Source organism: Camelus dromedarius, chromosome 11 (assembly GCF_036321535.1).
Source record: "Camelus dromedarius isolate mCamDro1 chromosome 11, mCamDro1.pat, whole genome shotgun sequence".
Classification (NCBI taxonomy): Eukaryota; Metazoa; Chordata; class Mammalia; order Artiodactyla; family Camelidae; genus Camelus; species Camelus dromedarius.
The window spans coordinates 18,458,939-18,480,318 of record NC_087446.1 but is presented as its reverse complement, the minus strand read 5'-3'; the positions used below and the strand labels follow the sequence as shown (position 1 = coordinate 18,480,318).

Sequence of the window (21,380 nt, the reverse complement as noted above, 5' to 3'; positions counted from 1 at the left end):
TACTGTCGATTTAATCAAATCCCACAAATGAGAACTCTTTTTCTCATTATTACTAGATTCAATTTATTCATTCATTGATAAATTCACTGAATTAAAATTTATTGTGCCTAGGTACTAGAGGATGTTTTAGAAACTGAGAACACAAGAGTGTTAGCTCACAGAACTAACATTCCAGTTGGAAACTTAATTGATCATTATTATGTATTAATAAGTGCTGTCACTTATCAAGCAGAACAAGAAGGATAGCAAGATAAGGAGTGACAAGGTGTTTTCTTGAGAAGTATAGTCAGAGAAGATCTTTCGAAGAAGTGTCATTTGAGCAGAAGGTTATATGAAATACAGACATGAGCCATGTAAATAGCTAAAAGTAACAGTGACCACAAACGTTTTGAGCAATCGTGTATGGAGTGTTCAAAAAATAGCAATTTAAATGTTTATAGTCTGTTGGCAGTTTGAGGAAAAAGGGACTTTTCCCAAAACATATTTCTGGAGAAAATACACTTTTAAAATGTTTCTTCTCTATAAAAACCAACAAACAAATGACCAAGACCTCCCTTTCACCTCTATTGGTGGCGGCTAAAGACTTTGACAACGTAAAGTCTTAAGTTTTCTTGCCAAATAGCTAGTTATTTATAAAGTTTAAATAAATATATTCTTCCTATAATGAAATATACATTTCTTGTGCAACTCTGGTTAATTTCTTCTAATGTGTATTTTTGTACATTTATCATGGAAGCTGTTAATGTCAAACAGAGTAACCAGATTTATAGAGAGTAAGGAGAATGAAGTAATTATTTATCAAGACAGGTATAGCACAGGGAAATATACACAAAATGTTATGATAACTCAGAGAGAAAAAAATGTGACAATGAGTGTGTATATGTCCATGAATGACTGAAAAATTGTGCTGAACACTGGAACTTGACACAACATTGTAAAATGATTATAAATCAATAAAAAATATTAAAAAAAAAAAGACAGGTGCCCCTGGATGCTTAATGCATTTATTCACTATTATTACATAGTGAAGTAGGTATTATGAACCTCATTTTTAGAGATAAAAAATCTAAAGAATCACGGGCTTTTGTAACTCATGCCAATGGAACTCCTAAATGGTAATTATAGTATATAAGCCCATTCTGAGAGATTGCAAACTTTATAACGTACACACGTGCAAGCTTTCACTAGTAATTAATACACTGCAAATAAACATCGGTGTTTTTAAAATCTACCCAACCCACTTGCAAAGATTAAAAATAATGCTATCAGCTAATTTATAGAGAAATATAAAAACACTGCTATTGAAAGAACAAATTGATAAAATATTTAGAAATTTCACATAATAGAATATGACATGCTAAGATACAATATAATATATATATTTTAAAATGTTAACACCATTTGCTCTTCTGAATATTTACTCTAAACTGAGAAAAAAGTCATGGTTCTTTGCTATGACATTATAAAAATCTGCAAACAAAAATTACACAACAAAAACGTTAAATACTAAGTATGTATTGGGATAAATTTTAACAGACCTGTGGAAGGGTTACTTTCAGTCATTAAAAATCAAATTCCTTTGTATGACTATGGGGAAATATATAAGACACATTAGTTCAAAAGGATAAGTTATGTACAACATGCATATTTTCATATATATTAAAACTAAAGGTAATTACTATATTTAAAAAGTAATATCTGAGAAATGGGGTTAGAGGTTTTTAAAAATTTTATCTATATTTTTCAAATTCTCTGAAATGAGCATATATTTACTCAACACAAAAGAAAAAGAAAAATGGTATAATAAACAGCTCCACACTGGTAAAAGTCAGAGCCATAATCACATATTTAGAGGTAAAAAGATTATGAAAAGAGTAATATTTGGCAAGCATGATTTAAGATGCAGTGGCCAAGACCTCAGCCTGAAACAAACGAAATGCTTCAATCGACTTTCATCAGTAGTTGTGCCTCTACTGTACACTTTCTTGGTTCCCCAGGATTGACATTAACTAGTGGTCCTGTCCTAGGACTCGGCCTTGGGTCCTAGAATCTCCAACCAGAGCTTTCCTGAGTCTGAGGTCTCTTTCCCAAGACTGTGGTCTTTCCTCAAAGACCAACATTTCAGGGTGCACCTTCAGCTCTAATGTACGCATCTCCACTAACTGTTACCCTCATTCTTTGAATGCTGCTATTTTTCAGAAATTTAGCACTTAGAATGAAATGACAGTATACGTAAAGTTAACACAGAGACCACTTTACTTAGCATCATGTATGTCATTTACTTTTAATTTTTCATATTAGCTGGTCTTAAACATAAGTTTACCTTATATTATGTTCAATTAAAGAAATGGCCATTTACACCCATGCTCAAGGAAAAAAAAAGACTTAACCAATGAATTGCAATCTAGCATAGTACACAAAAGTATCAGGTGTGCTATTCTTGAATTCAGGAAAATCTCAAAGGCAATTTTCAATAAAGTTTATTCTCTACTTATATACTGATTTATAGGAGTTATCTCTTGTCTAAGATTCTATCCACTTAGATCTGTATTAAAATGTGTTTCACGTGTTTAAATTGACTATAAGCTACTAACGAGTAGATTGAGCATATACAATTTTCAATATCTTTGTAAATAATTAGATTCAAGAGCAAAAACTAACATAAATACACTTCTGTCACGGGCCAGTTACTTTCCTGTGCTGGATTAGTTCATCCTTCTCACGTGTGTGTGGCTGTGTGTGCGAGTACATGCCCATATGCATATTTCTTAACCCCTGCTTATAGGAAACCCTACGGGTAGAGCAGCATCCTCGGTGAAGCAATGGTGAAAATGGCAAAAAGGAAGCAATGTTCATTCACGTGGCCTTTCACCTTGCTTTTAAGCTGAGGGTGATAAATACCCTTGAATTTCATGAAAAATAACTGGTGCTTTTCAGAATTCAGTTTACACCCTCTCCGGTTCTCAGTTTGATTTTTAAGATCCTCGTGGATGAAATTCTTCTTACCAGGCATCCACGGTCTCCCTTCCTCTACCCACTTCTTCTGAAACACTGGTTATTTTTCCTTACTCTGCTTACTTCCTGTCCTTTCCCAGTATATGCCAGGTTCCCCATCCACATGTTCTCCAGCATTTGTAACAGAAGCACCATGACTGACTCATCGACTTGACACAATTTCATTTTCAGATCCAATATTTCTCCCTGATTTTCATTCTTAAATGTCTCACTAATAAAAAGAAAATGTTCCAATTTTCTAGTCTTTATTCTGACTTACTGATCACCTAAGATATAGTCATCTGGTCCCTCGATATTCTTGTCTGAATTTAGAGATGTGATGATTATTAAAAAAGTTTATACATTATATTTCTATATATGATTTTACAATAACAAATTTTGATAGTTTCTTGGTAAATTGTCATAGACATAAAACTTGATTAAAGTAACAACAAAAGACAATACAGGTATTCACTTATATCCTAGTCAATACAAATATATGCAAAACAGAATTGAATGCACATCACACATTCATTCATTCATTCATCCATCAAATAGTATATGCCCAGAAATATACTGATGGCAAAAAAAAAAAAAAAAAATCACAGGTTTGGTCCCCATAAAGCTTGTGGCCTAGTGGGAAAATATATATTTAACAAATAAACTAACAAATGTATTATTAAAATTTGAGATAAGGGCTTTGAATGAAAGGAATAATATCAAAAGAGAGCAGAAAGCAAAGGAAACTAATCTCAGTTGGATGCTGGAGGCAGGTGGTCAAGGAAATTGGCCCTGAGGAAGTAAAGTTTGAGCTTAAATCTGAACATTGAGTAAGAATTAACCAGGTTACCAGCAAGAGAAGAAAGCTCCAAACAGAACCAGCACTTCCAGAATTCCTGAGGAGGCAGGGGCACGCCATGTCCAAAATGGCTGACATGATCAGGACCACATCAATTAAGACACATTTTCATTTACTCAATAAATGATCATGGGTACAATATGTCACTGCATTTGATAATCAGTTTCACAAAAAACATGATCACTACCATATTTTTCAACACAAAGTTGTTTTTATTTGACATTTATTTCCCCAAATAGGGGATTTACTTACTATCTGTCAAGAACTTTCTATCATTATTTAATGGAATCCTATTACACCTGGGAAATTGAGGCTTAGAATGGTTAGGCAATTTGTCCAAGGTCACAAGGCTGATAAGGGGCAAACCTTAGAACTGAATCAGCCCTGCCCAAAATCCAGACTCTTTCCACTTGACCTCATTTCCACCAGATTAATGAAAACTTGCATTCCCGGCTGTCGAGCAGGGCAATCTTACTCTTCTTAAATAATCATTTTAAATGCAGTGTACAGCTCTGTAAGGGTAGCTTTCAGACAGTGATGTTTAAGGCTCCCATACAATTATGTAAATTCACCAGACTGCATGCAAGAGCTGAGATTATTTAGAAGTACCTATTTTTAGTCACAGACCATCTCCCTTGGCTCTGTTTTTCTCCACACAGTAATCCAGTGATCCCAATGTGCTATCTATTCTTTCACATTCTTCCTAATAACTATGAGTTAGAGCCAACTACCAAGTTTGAAGACTGGAAGAAAATGACAAATACTGGTTTACAATAGAACAAGAAAATCCCCAATGCAGAGCCTGAGATAAGGGGCAGCATCTGGGGTGAGCAGACTCCACTGTCTAGTCTCCCTCAGTGCCTTACCTAGACATGACGCATCCATACTTGGGTGGCCTCGGCACCCTGCAATCGACCAGGTCCGGGTGGTCCAGAACTCTTTGCATACTGTTTGGGGCCTGAGGGGTGGGGTCACACAGCACCTTTGGCTTTATTACCTGGAAAGGATATTTTTTTTACTATACTAGGATTACTTGAACAAATTATTTAAGCCTTCTAGTTTTTATTACACTGTTGGGTCTGCTCAAGGGTTCAGGGTCACAGCTCTAGGGACAGCCTGCCTGCCATACTTGAAAACGTTCACATTTTATCCCCACTGTCTAGAACATTCTATATCTCTGATTCTGTTTGAAAGCACATCATGCATTCCAGTCCTTTCTTCATACCCATCTATTCTTTATTTTTTAAGGGTCATTCAACACTCATCTTCCTGTAACTATTAGGCTGAGCTAAATTTTAATTTCACTTACTTTAAACAATAACTCTTAGAATTTGATATGCTAGCCTATATTTTAATAATAATTCTTATATATGTTTTAAATGTACTTAAGCCCTGTATATGCATTTCAGCTCAGAAATGCCAAATATTCTTATAGAGAGAAAGATTACAGAAAATCAACATCATAAGGTATATACTGGTCAAGAAGAAAAAAGAGTAATTATGTATCTTGGGCTTTATCACCTCCACCTTGAATATTTGCATTTATCATGTCTAAATACATGCTTCCTTTTAAACTGCTAAATTTATTGCTTGACTGTCATGTTACTAGTTTAATCCTCACCAAGTTATTTGCATTTTCTAAAGAACAATATATCTTTCATAATTTTATTTGGTTACACTGAAGAGGAGGCTAAGTTTAGATGAGAGATTTCTAAGAATTTATCTTCTTTGGAGATGTATGTTTCTTGTTATTTGATGGGAGAATTTAGCTGTAGACCAATGCTCTGACTGGATATTATCAGGATTTCTTTCTTTTTATTTTCTTTCTTTTAATTTTTTTTAAACCTTCTTCATTTATTTATTTATTTATTTATTTATTTATTTATTTATTTATTTATTTATTTGAAGGGGGAGTTAATTAGGTTAATTTATTTATTTAGTTTTAGAGGAGTAACTGGGGATTGAACCCAGGACCTTGTGCATGCTGAACATGTGCTCTACCACTTGAGCTATACCCTCCCAACCTGGATTTCTTTCCTCTTAAAACTACTAAATGAGCTATTCAAATTGCTTACTGAGTTTTTCAAGGAGACTTCAGAGCAGATGTATACCTCCTGTGCCTCAAACTTCTGAGATTTTAAATCTTAATCAAATGGTACACTTCTAATAACTAACCAACAGAGTAAATCTGTCTGAAGTCCCTTCTCAAAATTCTCCTATGATTATAATTAAACTGCACAAAATCTGAGTTATTGGTCTTGATGTGGGACTGAAGAAAATGTCTGGTTCGGCCTCCTGTGGCTGCTGGACTCTCTGGCTTCTCTGAACCAAAGCGAAGTACCTCTAGGGCGGCACAGCCCAGGGAGCCTGGGAATCTGCATGAGCAAGCAGTCACTTGAGCTGACTTGTTCCTAGTGCACCAAATTATTTTTACAAAGTCCTATTTCTACAAACTTTCACTTCTAAAATAAGTAACTCGTGAGGATGTAATGTAAAGGACGGGGAATACCGTCAGTAATATTGTATTAACTTTGTATGGTGACAAATGGTAACCAAACTTATTGTGGTGATCATTTCACAATGTATACAAATGTCAAAATCCTACGTTGTTCATGTGAAGTATAACATGGCATGTCATATATACTTCAGCAAAAAAGGAAAAATAGGAAAAAAAGCCCTCCCTTCTTGCATCCAGTAACACTGTATAAACCCTCAAAACCATTCTAATTAAACTTAAACCTTATGTATACAACCTCAATTCTCCAACAGCATATAGGAAAATTATATTCTAACATCCACATAATTCCTCTAGACTATTCATATTTATCCAAGTTGACCATTCAGCATGAATATAACTGTGCTCAAGAGTCATTTTTTTCTCCTGCATTTGGATTTTTACTTTTTTAAAGTTAAAATCTGGTTTCAAACCATATGCTTAGAACTTTATGAATTACTCTTCTTAAAATGTATTTAGTAAACAAATAATGGAAAAATGCTATCACATTGTTTTGGTGGCAGTCAGACAAACCCCCATTATCTGAGGTCAATGGGAACAACATTAATAGCATTATTTTCATGCATGAAAAAAAATATTTTTTCATGCATTAAAAAAAAAGTATATACTGATTACCTACCAGGCTCAAACTAAGGGATCTCAAAGCTTAGGGAAAAGGAAGAAGTGACAAAGTTTGTTTCACAGTAGTTACTAAGCAAACAGATTAGAATGATAAAAATATGCATATAGGATAAGAGAAGCAATTATCTGTTTCACATTGGAGAAAGATATACAGTAAAAGCTTTGTTCATTCATTGTTTGTTTGTTATTAAATACATTATCTTAAAACTTATAAAAATCCCTCAATACTACTCTTAACATCATTTCCTTAAATTATAATACATAGAACATTTAAACAGAACTAATTTTTTTAATTACTACTATCAACAGCAGTTACTAAATACATTATAAAGGGTCAAACACTAATGAATATTTTTTCTTATATTGCAAAGATAATCATAGTTCCAAAGAGCCTCAAAATCTCCCTTGGAAAATGTGCTTGTAATAATAAGAAAATTAGAAAACAAAAACAAGTTCTATTATGTTTGTTGGAAAAAAAAAAAAGAAATATTCAGTGTCCTTATGGACATTATGAGACTAGAGGGGAGCATCTATTCTTTCTTGTTCAGTAGAAACAATTCACAGACCAGTTTTTCCTCCCATTTCAAACTGAATCAATATTAAATAAAAATAGGATGAAAACCTACAGAGTCATCTAAATGAAATACAAAAGAGTTTTTAACTGTAAATATGTTTTAGTTCAAACATCTAGTTTTAAAAAAGAAGCTAATGTAAATAAACACATCTCACGTTTCCTTACCAACTATTCACATTTCATCTAAAGTCACCTCATTAGGATAATATAAGTGCCTTTCTCATAGATTTTATAATGATGCACGTAATGCCCACAATAAATCAAAATAAATCATAAAATGTGTCTGATGCCAGCAGGCTGGTCCTGGAGAACAGTAAACACTGAACCTCTGTAGGGTTCTTCCTGGGGTTAGCTCACTCATTCATTCTTTCACTTATCATTTGAATGGATACGTACTGAGCACCAACTTTGTGTAAGACACTACTCAAGACACAGAGGGGCCCAGGGTGAAAAAGAATAAGGCAGGTAAGGCCTCTTCCCTCATGGTCCATAATTCTAAAACATAACAAAATGAAACAAAACAAAACAAAAAACAATGAATAAAAGAATTACAGATTGAAGTACATACCAAGAAAGAAATAAAAAAATGGTAACATGACACATGGTGGATGGACAGAGGGAATTTTAGATAGGAAAGGGGTGCTTAACAGGTGAGCAGAGACTCCACTGGAATACAGTTCTGCATCAAAGCTTTATAAATGCTCACTATGTAGACTGACATTTGTGAGCAAGTTCCTCCCCTCTGCTGCACCAGGAAAATTCTTGCAGTGAACATGTATCAGTGTACATGTGATACTTTTAAAGATAGTTAAAATAAGAATTACTCGCTATGAAAAAAAAGCCATGTTGTAACGAGGTATGCTTAAACAAATTTCACTATTACACTTACAATACATCTGCAAACCATTGAGCCCTACTTCTGAGAAGGTGAGGGACAGATAAGGACAGGGAAAGCATAATTTGGTGGAACCCAGTAAAAGACTGAAAAAAGAAAGAAAAAGAAGATATAAACAAGGGGTGCATGAACAAGCTACAGCAGGATGAAAGTGAAAATCAAGTGAGACAAGCTCTAATCACAGCATTTAAATGAATCTATGTATTTAGGTATTTTCTAAGATGTACCAAAAATGTGCATCAGTCCTACCCCCATTTATATTACAATATCTGCCATAAGAGGCATATTTTTACAGTTACAGATACACTGAAATATATATGTTTGAGAATTTGGGGATCTTTTACTAGTCACTTGATTGCCCTGAATGACTCCCTTATGATTTTTGTTTCCTGTCCGTGTCCTCTGATTTAATAGCCCAATTACTATAAACAAACGAACAGAAACACATTGAATTGTGAGAAAACTTTAAGTAATCATTTTAGTCTTAGCTCTAAATTTCCCTACTTTCAAAGATCTGTCATATACTCATTGTAGCCTTAAAACATGACTCTCCGGTTAGAGAAATTTATTTCCCTATGTAGTCCATTCTAACTTTTTCATCCAAAAAAGATAATTTAAGACTATAGGAACATTGCTAACTAAATAAATCCCTTACACACTTGTGACAGTGGGGAATGCAAACATGGCAAAAAGAAAACTGAAGACTTAGACATGTCATGATCCAAACCAATAGATTTTTAAAGTATCTTGCTAAAACAATCAGTAACTTATGCTATTACTTATTTGAGAAAAAAAATAGTTAAAATACTTAATTATAAAGACTTCAAAAAGTTGTCTACCAAATAGTGACTATAAATAAGGGAATATGAAGTGATGAAAAAAAAAATAGCTAGGTGGTTTGTAAAAATTTAACCGGAAGTCATACTGTCTTCCCAACATCTCTCCTGACATCTGCTAAAGAGAACTGAGCTTCATGACTTTAAATATAGATGATTCAGTTTAACAATCCTTAGATAAATAAATTGAAAGTTAACTTTGTCAAACAAGTGTGTATTCTGATCTACCTTCTTTAGCAGAATTGTTATTTGTTTACACTCTGCACTTCTTTCCCCCAGTATTTGGACAGTTGGCACTCCAGCCCTTCCATTTTAAATAGAAACCTGTCCTATTTGGTATGAGCAGCTGCAAATGATTTAACAAAGATTTTCAAGATGTCAGTTCCTTAAGAATATGCATACAGTTCATCAAGTCACTGGCACAGAGTTTTCATTAACCAAGAAGAAAGGGAGCTCAGAATGGTAACATGCAGTGTTTAATATGATAGAAATAAAGAAATGGAATACTTTAGCCCTGTTTTTTTTTTCTTTCTTTCTCTTTTTAAGATGAGAGAAAAAGGAAGGTGAAGGTTTCATGACCTTCAAAATTGAGTGTGACAGTATCCTCCTTCATCCTGTCCCCATTCAATTCCTAAAATAAATAGCTGCTTCATCCAAGAAAGTCCTGCCTGATTCATATGGAAACATTAGATAAGGCATCATTTACTCAAAATAATGTTTTTTAAAAAGGTCACATATCGCCACCAATGAAACCATACTTTCCCTGTGGGCTTTCATTTATTTGATGGATTCAAACAAAAGGAGAATAATGATGCTGTCTTTTTAAAATAATTTTTTTTTGTTATCATTTGCTTGGTACCCTCATTGGACCTTGCTAGGAAGGATTACAGGAAAGATTATGAATTTAATACATTTTCTTGTTTGGTTCCATCTCAAAACAGAAAATCAAGCCAAAGTAAACACTCAAATTATTCAACAGATTCCCCAGGCTGGCCAGAGCGAATTCAGCATCATTTTCAGTTGATTCGCCAACTTTCTGTTCACCTCCCCCCAAAACCCTTTGGCATTACAAAACTGGAAACAAATTCATCTTGCTGACAAGCAGAACTGATTCAAGGAAGGCAAGAAACCTCATTATCTTTATCATTAAACTTTAGGTAATTAAAATGTCACATCAAATTTTCCTTTGTTCAGAAGGCTCTTTGGGGACAACTGATGAACTGCTCTTTTCTATACACTTAACTTGAAAGCATTTAAAAAACATTATTTTAATGATACAAAAAAGAAAATTAATAGACTGTTACTTTATTCAGTCCTCCTCCATAGACCCATGAATAGAAACAATTCATTTTAATGTGTATCCCACATCTGGAGAAACCTCAGAAGAGCTGTATTTGCCTATTATTTAAAACAACAATCATCAGAACATTATCCACTGGAAAAATTAGAAAACATTTCAGAAATGAGACAGCAGAAATGTACCTTTTTTGTGTATGGAATTCCTTCTTGACCTTTGACTGTATATTTTAAATTACTCTTTGACCAACAATTTGTATCAATTAATAAAAAATGACTGAAATCCTACATAATGTTTGTTCACATTGATATTAGCCTTGGAAAGGAGTGACTATTTTTCTAATGGCTCAAAATAATAAACTTCATTTGTAGAATAATGGAATTTAAACATAATATGTCATAGAATATAGACCAACAAACATACTTCAGGAAAATTATTTAAGATTTCAGAAGTTTTATTGTCTCTTCTAAGATTTCTGAATTTTTTTTTCCCCCATAATTTAACCCCTCCCCAATCTCAACAGTTTAAAGCCAAACTGGCTTCCATGATATCTGGCCAGAGGTACTAGAAAATCCAACTTAGGCATTGTGAACAAAAATACTGCAAACCATATCAGTGAACAAAGAATGCTGAAGCCATCAAGTCATCAGCGGCTGCCCCCACCCCCCCAGTGAAGACAAGCCTGCAGCCCAGCCTCTGCAGCCACTCACAGTGGTGCACTCTGAGGGGACTCAGAATAAGAAAGGACAGGATACTGGCCCTAGATAGCTAGGTGCTTGTCAAAGGAATGAATTCAGTGAGCCCAAATGTTTGCTTCCTCCCATACATAGAAAAGCATTAAATTGTTTAACTTGAGATGCCTGGTTTTCTTTAGTTAACAAATAATCTTTACTGTTCCAACTACCTGGTCTTTGTTGTAAAGCTCCTATATATCCTAGCTCCTCCGCTACCTCTTCGGAGCAGTCCCTCAGAGCGATCTGAGAGGCTGTAACCCCGGGCTCGAAGGGGTTCGAGTCCTCAAAAATGTCTACCAAATAAAACATAACTCTCAACTTTTAGGTTGTGCATTTATTTCAGTCGACAGCATCCTATTGCTTATGTAGCAGGTTGTAAATATCCGGGGGGTTCAGGGGATCATATTTCATTTGTTATTTAACTATCTGCTTTTTATCAGGATACAATATGAAGTCCACTTGCAATGTTGAAGCATTTCTTAATGAGCTCTTAAGAGGACATACAAGCTGGTTTCATTAGACCATCACTCCAGATTTCTTAGCATTTGACCAGAATGTAAATGCTATGACTTGAACCCATTAAATATTGTCCCCTCTAATCATGACCAATACTATATGATAACAAAACTGGACAAAAAGTCACAAAACTTATTGTTAGTCTTAGTTAAGTAAAAAAGTTTCATGCAGATGAATGCATATAATCATCCACACAAAATGACAGAAAAAAAAAAGAAATAAAATTTGAGTTCCTATTTTTTAAGCCAAGAAATATTTTAATCAATCATGACCCTGTAAATACCACAGGGCTATATGATTTTGCAATCACTTGCTAATTTTATTTCTACTACATAAGAGACAACCATGGTTATAGCACATCAATGCCTAGAAACAAATGTCTCTGTGATCAGGAAAAGAATGAGTGGGAATGACCAATGCTCTGCTTTCAAATGCGACTTCGTCATTTCTTCACAAACATACATCAAATAAATATTGTACCATATAGCCAAATCACTCAGACCAAAATGATCACATCTATCCATTCTTTAAAGAAAAGTTTTGATCCTCAAGCCCTTTATTTCCCTTTTACAGGCCAATTAAAGCAACATGACAGAATTACTGAAATGCTAAGTTCATTGCCATTCATATTGTATGAGACACTGCCAGCATCCCCTCCCATTCAATTTGAAACCCCTATGGAGCTCTATTTACAATTTTAAACATGACTTTAGGCACTCACATCTGCACCTCATATTTTGACAGTAAAAACTAACTTCATTCCATTTAAATGTCAAATACAGACTTGGGAGTGCTGTATTTTATTCAGATAAAATGATGCCAATTATTCCAAACCCAAAGTAACAATGCTTTATCGAATAATCACAATGCATGCCCAATACCCAGAAAATATTACCAAAAGAGAAATATTGTCTAGCAACCTGAAAAATAAACATAAGTGTTTTTTTGGTTGCTGTTTTGTTTTGAATACTCATGATTGTCTGCTGTCATGTAGTACTATTTTGGAAATGGCTATTTCTAATTCAGGGATGAAAAGGATTTAGCAATTATTTTTTTATATCTCAGCAACATTTTAATATTCTTTGATTTTAAATAATGTGCATAATAGAAGTTTAAATACAAAGTGTATATCTATGTGCGTCTGTATGTTTATATGTATAATTTTATATACATAAGTGCATATATACTTACTTGTACATATGTATTGTATGTATATATATGTAGAATTATGTGTATATTATATTGTTATACATAACTAAAGTAAGATCATTACTACCCTTGAGCTCCAAGCTTCTCAGTTTCCCTTCCCTCCCTGGAGGCAATCATTATTACTATTTTCTTATGTATTCTTCCAGAGCTGATATGCTCATAAAAATACACATGAATATATACATGTATTTTGTATATTTGATTACAAAAATGGAAGCATCCTACTCACCATGTTCTGCACTCTACCTTTTCCACTTAACGTATCTTGAGTCTAATTCATTATCAGTACATGTAGATCAACCACATTCTTTTTAATAAACAGGGAAATATTTTCAATGTGCTTCACTTGTTAGTAGAAGTTGATTCGACTTATGATGAAATAGAATTAAGTATAAAAATAAAGAAAAAGGCAACAGTGTGAGCAAGAGAAGGAAAAGGGAAATACAAGAATGATGAGGCATGTCAGAGTTCAAATTCAGGGCGAAGTTACCATTTAATATATTTTCTTGAATATCAGAGAGATACAGCAAAAGAGGTTATCAATTTCGTCTTTGTGATCACCCAAAAATGTTCTTCTAAGAGAGCCCCATCTGATTTTCCTTAAGTCTGAAAAATTACTAACTCTGTCATAAACCTTTGCCCTGGGGGCCAAAAGACATATCTCAAGGAACTACATATTTCTCTTAGACAAAACTGAATGATTTGAAGACTGGAGTTATGTAGTAAATTGTTTCTGAGACATATTTGCAATAACAGTTTCCAGGGTCTTAACAATGTAATTTCTAGTGTTGCAACTTGGGAACATAACTGTATTCCAAGGAAAGGTTATGTGTATAATAAGATATGGTAAGAGTGTTATGAATTAAAAAAAAAATCAGCTAAACTGAAATTTGATCCTCCTCTCTAAAAGACTTAAGAGAGTTCTCAACCAGTTGTGAAGATTTCTACTTCTCATTCTTGGATGGGGTGACTGAAACCATTGTATTGTGAAAGGTGCACACTTACTCATCTAAAACTAGAGTAAAGAGCTACACTTTCTATAGTTGTTACGAAAAAACACTAGAAGAAATACCCGCCAACTTGTAACGCTGCTCAATCAACACAAAGGTTGATGATCCTAGATTGGGGTAAAGAAGTCTGCATCTCTCTCAGCAGGAAACCATAACAGAATTATCCAGGCCAACTCCTCTGCTAAGCACAGCACATGCAGTTGTACACTTAATGAGATTTTGTAAGATTTCGTTTGGATTGGTTTGGGTTTGGGTAGAGCGGCTATTGTTACATGGATAAGCAGGCTTATGTAGCAGGGTTTTCCTCTTAAATATTTTCCTGGGGTTCAACGTGAGCAAACTTTTGATTTGTGAGCTTTTGCTTTCCCTGAAGAAAAGTGGTCAGACTGAAATGAAAGTAAAGAGGCTCCCCCAGTTCTGGAAGCAGAATTCCCACAGTGTGAAAAACCACAATGAGATAGTGGTAATAAAATATGGCTGTGAGTTCCCAATCTGTCTTCAACAGAGCTGCTTTCTCACCAATTCTCCTGGTAAATCAATTGTGTATGTAAACAGCTGGCGTCTCAGATATTAACTTGCACATGGTGGCCGTGCACATGATGTTTCTGAGAACCTGAGGTATGGCTGAACCTATGGAAATCTTAATTAACAACACAGTCCTCCCAAAACATTTCCTGGAACATATGTATTTTGAGTCAAATTCTTCCACATGGAACCCAATCCCCCCTAAACCCCCTGCCTCCCATTTTCATTTTCTTTTCATGTTTTCCACCTCCCATGAATAGTGAATTTTTCAAGCCATACTCCAGAGCTTAAAACATTGCCATGTGCTTTACAATGTGAATGATGGATAACTTTTTGAAAAATTATAACCTATTGTGTTTTATTTCAGAAGCCACTGCCAAAAGTAAAACTCACAGGCCAGATTCCTAACTCCCTTGGAACTCTCCTATAGAAGTGACCCCTTGAAATTCCTAAACCCATGAAATAAATATGGATTGTATTTTGTCTCAAATGCAAAATGTATTTTTCTTCTTGGCAAAATGCATAGATAACATTTGGTACCTAATGTGAATTTGTTCACCCATGTAGTCTCTGTCATTACAAAGATACTAAAAAATAAAAATTAAAAAATAAGCAAACAAAACAGCAATAACAAAACATCTACTTTGTGTCATAAAAACATAACCAACTCCATGGCATTGTAAATATAAGACTTCATGGTGGGGATCATTTTCCATCTAAATAGTACATCTTCATAATACACATTTGTATTATCCCCAGTTTTAAGACATGGTTTTATACCTAAGTATTTAATTACATTCTTTGCAAGAACACTTAAATATGATTAGCTACTTTAAGGAAAAGATTATTCAAGACAGACTTTTTCCAAAACCTTGTTTTGTTTTGTTTTTTCTTATCCTTCAAAAAATCCAAGAAATGTCATATAAAATTAAAGATAATGGTTTAAAATTCAGACAAAAGGAACCATTAGAAATCAAAATTATTTCATTTAAAATCCATCATTACAAGAATTGCTGAATATTTGAAGATAATAGAATTGATTATATTTTGATTTTAGTTGCTGAATTAATGAGACTTATAATATTTTTGAAAAATTTTTGTTGCAAATTTCCTATTCCATGCAACCATCACTACTGAAAAATAAATTTGCACAATTATCACATGGTCAAAGAAAACTGAAACAAAATCTTAGAGTATATAATAATAGTTCTTATTTATTAAAGGCTTAATTTATTCCAGGCACTGTAAAAAGATATCTAACCCTTACAAAAACTCCAGGAAGGTCATATTCCAATCTCCATTTTAGAAAAAAAAAAAAACAAAAAACAAAAAATGAAAAATATGGAACACAGAGAGGTTAAATGATATATTCAAGGATACTCTCTTTGTAAGTGGCAGAGCTGGAATTTGTATGTAAAACTGTCTGGTTCCAACCTCCATGCTTGAATTCCTCCCCAAATTTATCAGAAACATGTAGGTTTGAATTTCCCTTAATTAGTATCTCATTTTTCAGATTATGAAAATGGATGCATTTGTTTAAAATAAAAGTTAAAGATGTATTCAGTGCAAAGCCAGAAAATAGTTTTAAATATCTGATAATGCTAATTGAACTCTAAAGAATCAGAATTCAATCATTCTTATCCTTCATTGTCCAAAGTAAGTATAAAAATGTAAATCCACTTTAAGATCTGTACAATCTTATTTTCAGGAACTATCATTTCTTATTTTCAACTCAAACTATTCAAATTTTAAAGTGCATAATTCCATAATGTCTGGGGAAGATTTTTTACAAAGCCACTCCCTGATGTTCAAATATTTAATGTTATTTAGAAAAGAGAGCAGATAATTAACTCTATTTTTCTTCTTTTCAACTTAATATTTTACTGTTATATATTCCTCCAAATTATAAAATAATAGTAAAGATTTTATGTTTTTTTTTATTATATCAATTCAAAACTCTGTGATATTCTTTCCACTATAAAATTTTCCAAGAGAATATTTTTCAATTATTTTGGACCTAAAAACCTTAATTAAGAGATTGAGTTAAACCAATTCAGTCTTAATTGAAATAAATCTAGATTTCCAATGTGTATCTTTATACTTGAGAATAAAACAAATTTTGGGTGGGCCTTCTGTGTGACAACATTGCCCTTAGGGCTCAGAAAATGCCAACAGCCAGCTTTCATAACTTCTGAGCAATTTATTAATATTTTCTCTTAATCTCACCCTGTCATTATCATTTCATAAACTAGTATTTATACTCAGACTTAAAACCTACCAGTAACAAGAACAAATAATGCTCTAGTGAATAGAACTGCAAGATCTGCAAGCCCTATTTTTCCCTAACAGAGAACAGGAGGGACCTAAAACATCCTAATGTATATCCACTGCTAAAAAGAATTACAAAGCATCCCTTCGTAATCCATGTCATATGTGCAGGATAAAATAAATTTCTGGAAAATTACATTAATGTGAAAATATTAATATTCCAAAAAGTATAGGAAAAAGAAATGTTAATAATAAAACTTACATGGAAATAAACTTTATGATATTATGATGATGATCCAGTGCACATCAGTATCACTTCACATGTGCTATAAAATACATTGCCCAAAATTTAGTGAATTGACTCAACAACCATTTTTTAACTCGTGATACTGTAGGCTGACAATTTGGGCTGAACCCAGCTGAGCAGTTCCTTCGGTACTTGATGCAGTATCTGCAGTGAGCTGGTACTTGATGACTCATTCATGCGTTTGGCATTAGTGAGCTGTTGGCTGGGGACCTGGGTCATGTGCTATTCAGTATCCACTGGGCTAGCCCAGGCTTACTCACCTAGGGTTATCAAGAGCAGCAAGTGGGAAAACTACTAGACTCAGCTTTCTTACAGTGTCTCTTTAACTACATCCTACTGCTAGAAGTAAATTTCAAGGCCAGCCCAGATTCGAAACGGGGGTAAACAGAGTCCCACACCCCACTTTGTGATAAGAGAAGCTACAACGCCATGTAGAATTTTTATAGTATATCAGGAAGTCATTAGGCATAGACCTTATGAGAAATGTGAAAAACAATGTAATGCCCCTTAGGGATAGCATAGATTCACTAAGAATAGATTCTATCAAATAACCTTCTTTCATTTTGTGACAGAGTTACTAAGTTGGAAATCAAGGGAATAACAAAGACATAGATATTTTAAATTTAGCAGATTTTTGATAATGATTTTACTACTTCTAGCAAAAAAAAAAAAAAAAAAAAAAACCCTGAAATTCAGGCTATACAATAGAACAGTTGGATAATTTCACAAAAATTTAGATAAATACAATTAAAGAATGATGATTAACATACTATTACCTACTGAATATTTTTAGAGAACACCCCAAAGGATGTACTTATCAGTATTTGTAAGTAATAGATTCCTAGACTTAAAAGATTCTGGTGGCATTCCTTTCAATTTAAAGATTAAGAAAAGATAGCAGGAATAACTAACATGACTGGTGAGAAAATTGGAAATTAGCACAGCTGGGTTTAAAACTACATGTTATTATCCAAACACACATATAGAGACACACAGACACATAATTGGGTTACAACCATCATAAAAACTTTATATCTTAATCTTTTCACTTACCTTTATATAAAACAAATATGGCCCTACATGATGATATATTCTTGGAAAACAGTTTATAATGACAAGCAATTTTGTTGTGTATCCATAAATTAACTGAAAATGTCAGAGGACACTTGAGTCAAAAATAATCACAAGAATAAGATCTATGGGATTTATTCAGATTTATTCAAATTCAAGACTAGTCGTTTAGTATTTGCAAATAATATGAGCACTGCCGAAAGGACGATAAAGCTGGTTTAGGCTGAAACAGCAGAAACGGGCTGCCTTCCAGTTGTAGGAACTAATGAAACCCAGTCTGTTTGCTGGTAATACATCATGAACCACTGCTTTCTGTTAATTTTTCAATGTAAAGATGTCAGTAACTAATTAGGCCATATCTAAAGAAAAAGAGCCAGGGCGTTAAAGAGTCCAGAACCCATATGACATGTGGAATAGTTGAAGGCCTCTGCTCAGAAGGGAGGACGAGAAGGTGAAATATTTTAATTTTTCTTCCACCTCACAAGACTATGAGCTCTCATGCCTTTTAGTATGCTGGCTTCCCAAAGCCAGCTCTGAGATACTCAGGGCTTTTATTCATCTCTGTGTCCCTGAAACCTAATCAAGTCTGGGATGTGACAGGACTCATATGATGCCTGCTGAATAAATAAGTGAATAAAAGGATACATTAATGAACTAGAATCAGGAAACAGAAGTTCCAGAGAGGCCCTTTTACCTTAGTATAAGAAAACAGGTAGATCTTGTGAGACCCTAACGCCTGGTCATTAGAAGGATCCTGTCAAACTAACAAACATGCTAACATAGAAGGAGCCTGACATTAAAGTGAGAATTTCACTGTCTTACTTCATGTAAAATAAAGTTGACATTAATTTTTTAAAATAGAAATAAGATTATCTCTATTTTATACAGTGAGTAATTCTGCATGTTTTAGCAAATGAATATATACGTGTATGTGTGTATATTGAAGAGTAGCTGATATATTACATATATTTGATTTTATATCTCAAATAGTGTTTTTCATTAATAACTACTATTAGTAGTCTTTTATGAAGTATATAATAGACATTGAGTCCAGAATTAGAATATGTTTTCAACATTCTAGAAAAAAAAATGGTATGGTGTGAATTTCACCAAATCATAATATATATTCATTGTATTTATGTAGGAGGGGGTATATTTTTGAGATATTAAAATAGCATACTTTTATGAAAAAGAATCTGAAAAGAAAAAAGTATCTATATGTATGTATATGTTAACTGAATCGCTTTGCTGTACACCTGAAACTAACACTGTAAATGACAAAACAGCCTCGAAAGTTAGGATTCATTGAATGAGGAAGTATTATCCAGATTGCAAAAACCTCCTTTCACCTACCAAAATGAAAGCCCTTGAGAACCAGAACACAGAGTTGTGGTATAAAACATAATGCACAGGATGCGGGAGATATTTTCAGAGAGGCTAAACGTGATGGTGAGAATTTTAAAAAGTTCAAACAGCAGGAAAGAAGCAAGGAGATTCAGAAGGGGTATGTCTAAAGAAAGACACCACTAGGATTAGGATTCGAGATAGAATCTCGTAGCTTGGGGGGTAGTCCCAGGATGGACTGTTGGATAAGAAAAATTCCCAGACAGGCTGAAGATCATGGTGACAGCTAGAGGACTTGTGATCCACTTCCCATGTGGTAGCTGGGAGGGCTAAAATGCAGAGTGCCCCTTGCCAATATTGACAGCCCCAGTAGAGGGGAAATGGCAGCTGGACAGGGTTAGGCAGATAGGGCTAGAGATAGCATTCCTGATGTATGTGAATCCAGAGTTTCTGTCTATCCCACTGGGGGTATGCAAAAGGGCAGAGAGGACTAGTGTGCCCAAAGAGAGCTGGTATTAGGTTGAGGCAGATGCAGAAGTGAGGCAATGGTTACCAGCGGCTGGTGTCCACATAGGACCTAATGCCCAAATCTTAGCAGAAAGTGGCATTGCATGCCCAGGGACCAAGCTGTATGGGGCTATTGCCGCACAGAACAGCAAGGATTCCAATGGTTGCAAGCAACCAAGAGAGTCATTCTCACTCCATCTGCTGGTACCTTGAATACACACCAAACTTCCCTAAACACACTGTGTCCATCTAGCAAATGATGGCATTCTGTAAATGAGAAAAGAGGAGAGAAACCTCATGGAGGAAGGAAAACAGCACTGACAAAAAGTCTGACCCTCAAATTACTAAATATTTATTCTAATGGAGGCTTTCCTAAATGAACAAATAAGGAGGAGTCTAATTTAGGTTTCTCCCATCCTTACCAATCTCCTTTTCTACCAACATCAGCAGAAATGGAGATTTGAGAGCAAGAAGAGGTATGTTACAGAAAATACTGAATTATATTATCTTATCCACCAGACAAGTCGTGTATCTTAAAGCCCTTTACGTCAAACGTATATATTACAATGCACTTGGTTGAATTTACTACACTACAATGGACCTGTGATTACTTACAGGATGGTCCAGATCATATATCACCCTAGACAAGGAAAACTGTATTAACACCCATAAACCTACCCTGGTGATAGAGCATGGCCATGGTTACTGAATAGAGTGACCTCACCAATTATGTTCTAGCTGATGAGGAAATCAAAGAATGCCAAGGTTATTTTAGGAGTTAAACCATGCCTGGAGGATATTCCATCTCCTTACTGATTCTCCAGCACAAAGCTATGGCTGGCTTTCTATGAAACAATGAGTATTGGATTTGATGATAAAGTCATATTCATTTCCCAAGCAAGTTTCTTAGAGTAACCTAAATAATAGTTAACAAAAAATGGAACACTCAGGTCATGACTTGTATATTCATTTTTTAAGATGATCTGGCTTTAAGATGGTCCATTTCCATTTGCTGGGTCTTAATTTTACTAATGTCCAAAAAAGAGGTACTTGTATTAGAAGACCCTCCACTATCCCTTCCACTATTCATATTCTACATTTGATGAGACAGATTTAGAGACATATGAAACCATTCATTCAAGATGGACTAGTACACTATATTCAAGTAAAAATTATGGAGATTTTGACCTTGAATCACTGAAATGGCAGAAATATACCAAAGTAGTGGAACCAATATTGATACTCAAGCAATCATGAATAAGTTCTAGGATAGCTCTTTTTGAAACAAAGGCACCATG

The 21,380-nt window shown here is 34.2% G+C and overlaps 1 protein-coding gene across 5 annotated transcripts in view; it reads right to left on the bottom strand.

Moving 5' to 3' along the window:
* Window positions 1-21,380, bottom strand: part of NAV3 (neuron navigator 3) — a 730,605-nt gene that overhangs the window by 271,290 nt on the left and 437,935 nt on the right. The window lies entirely within an intron of this gene.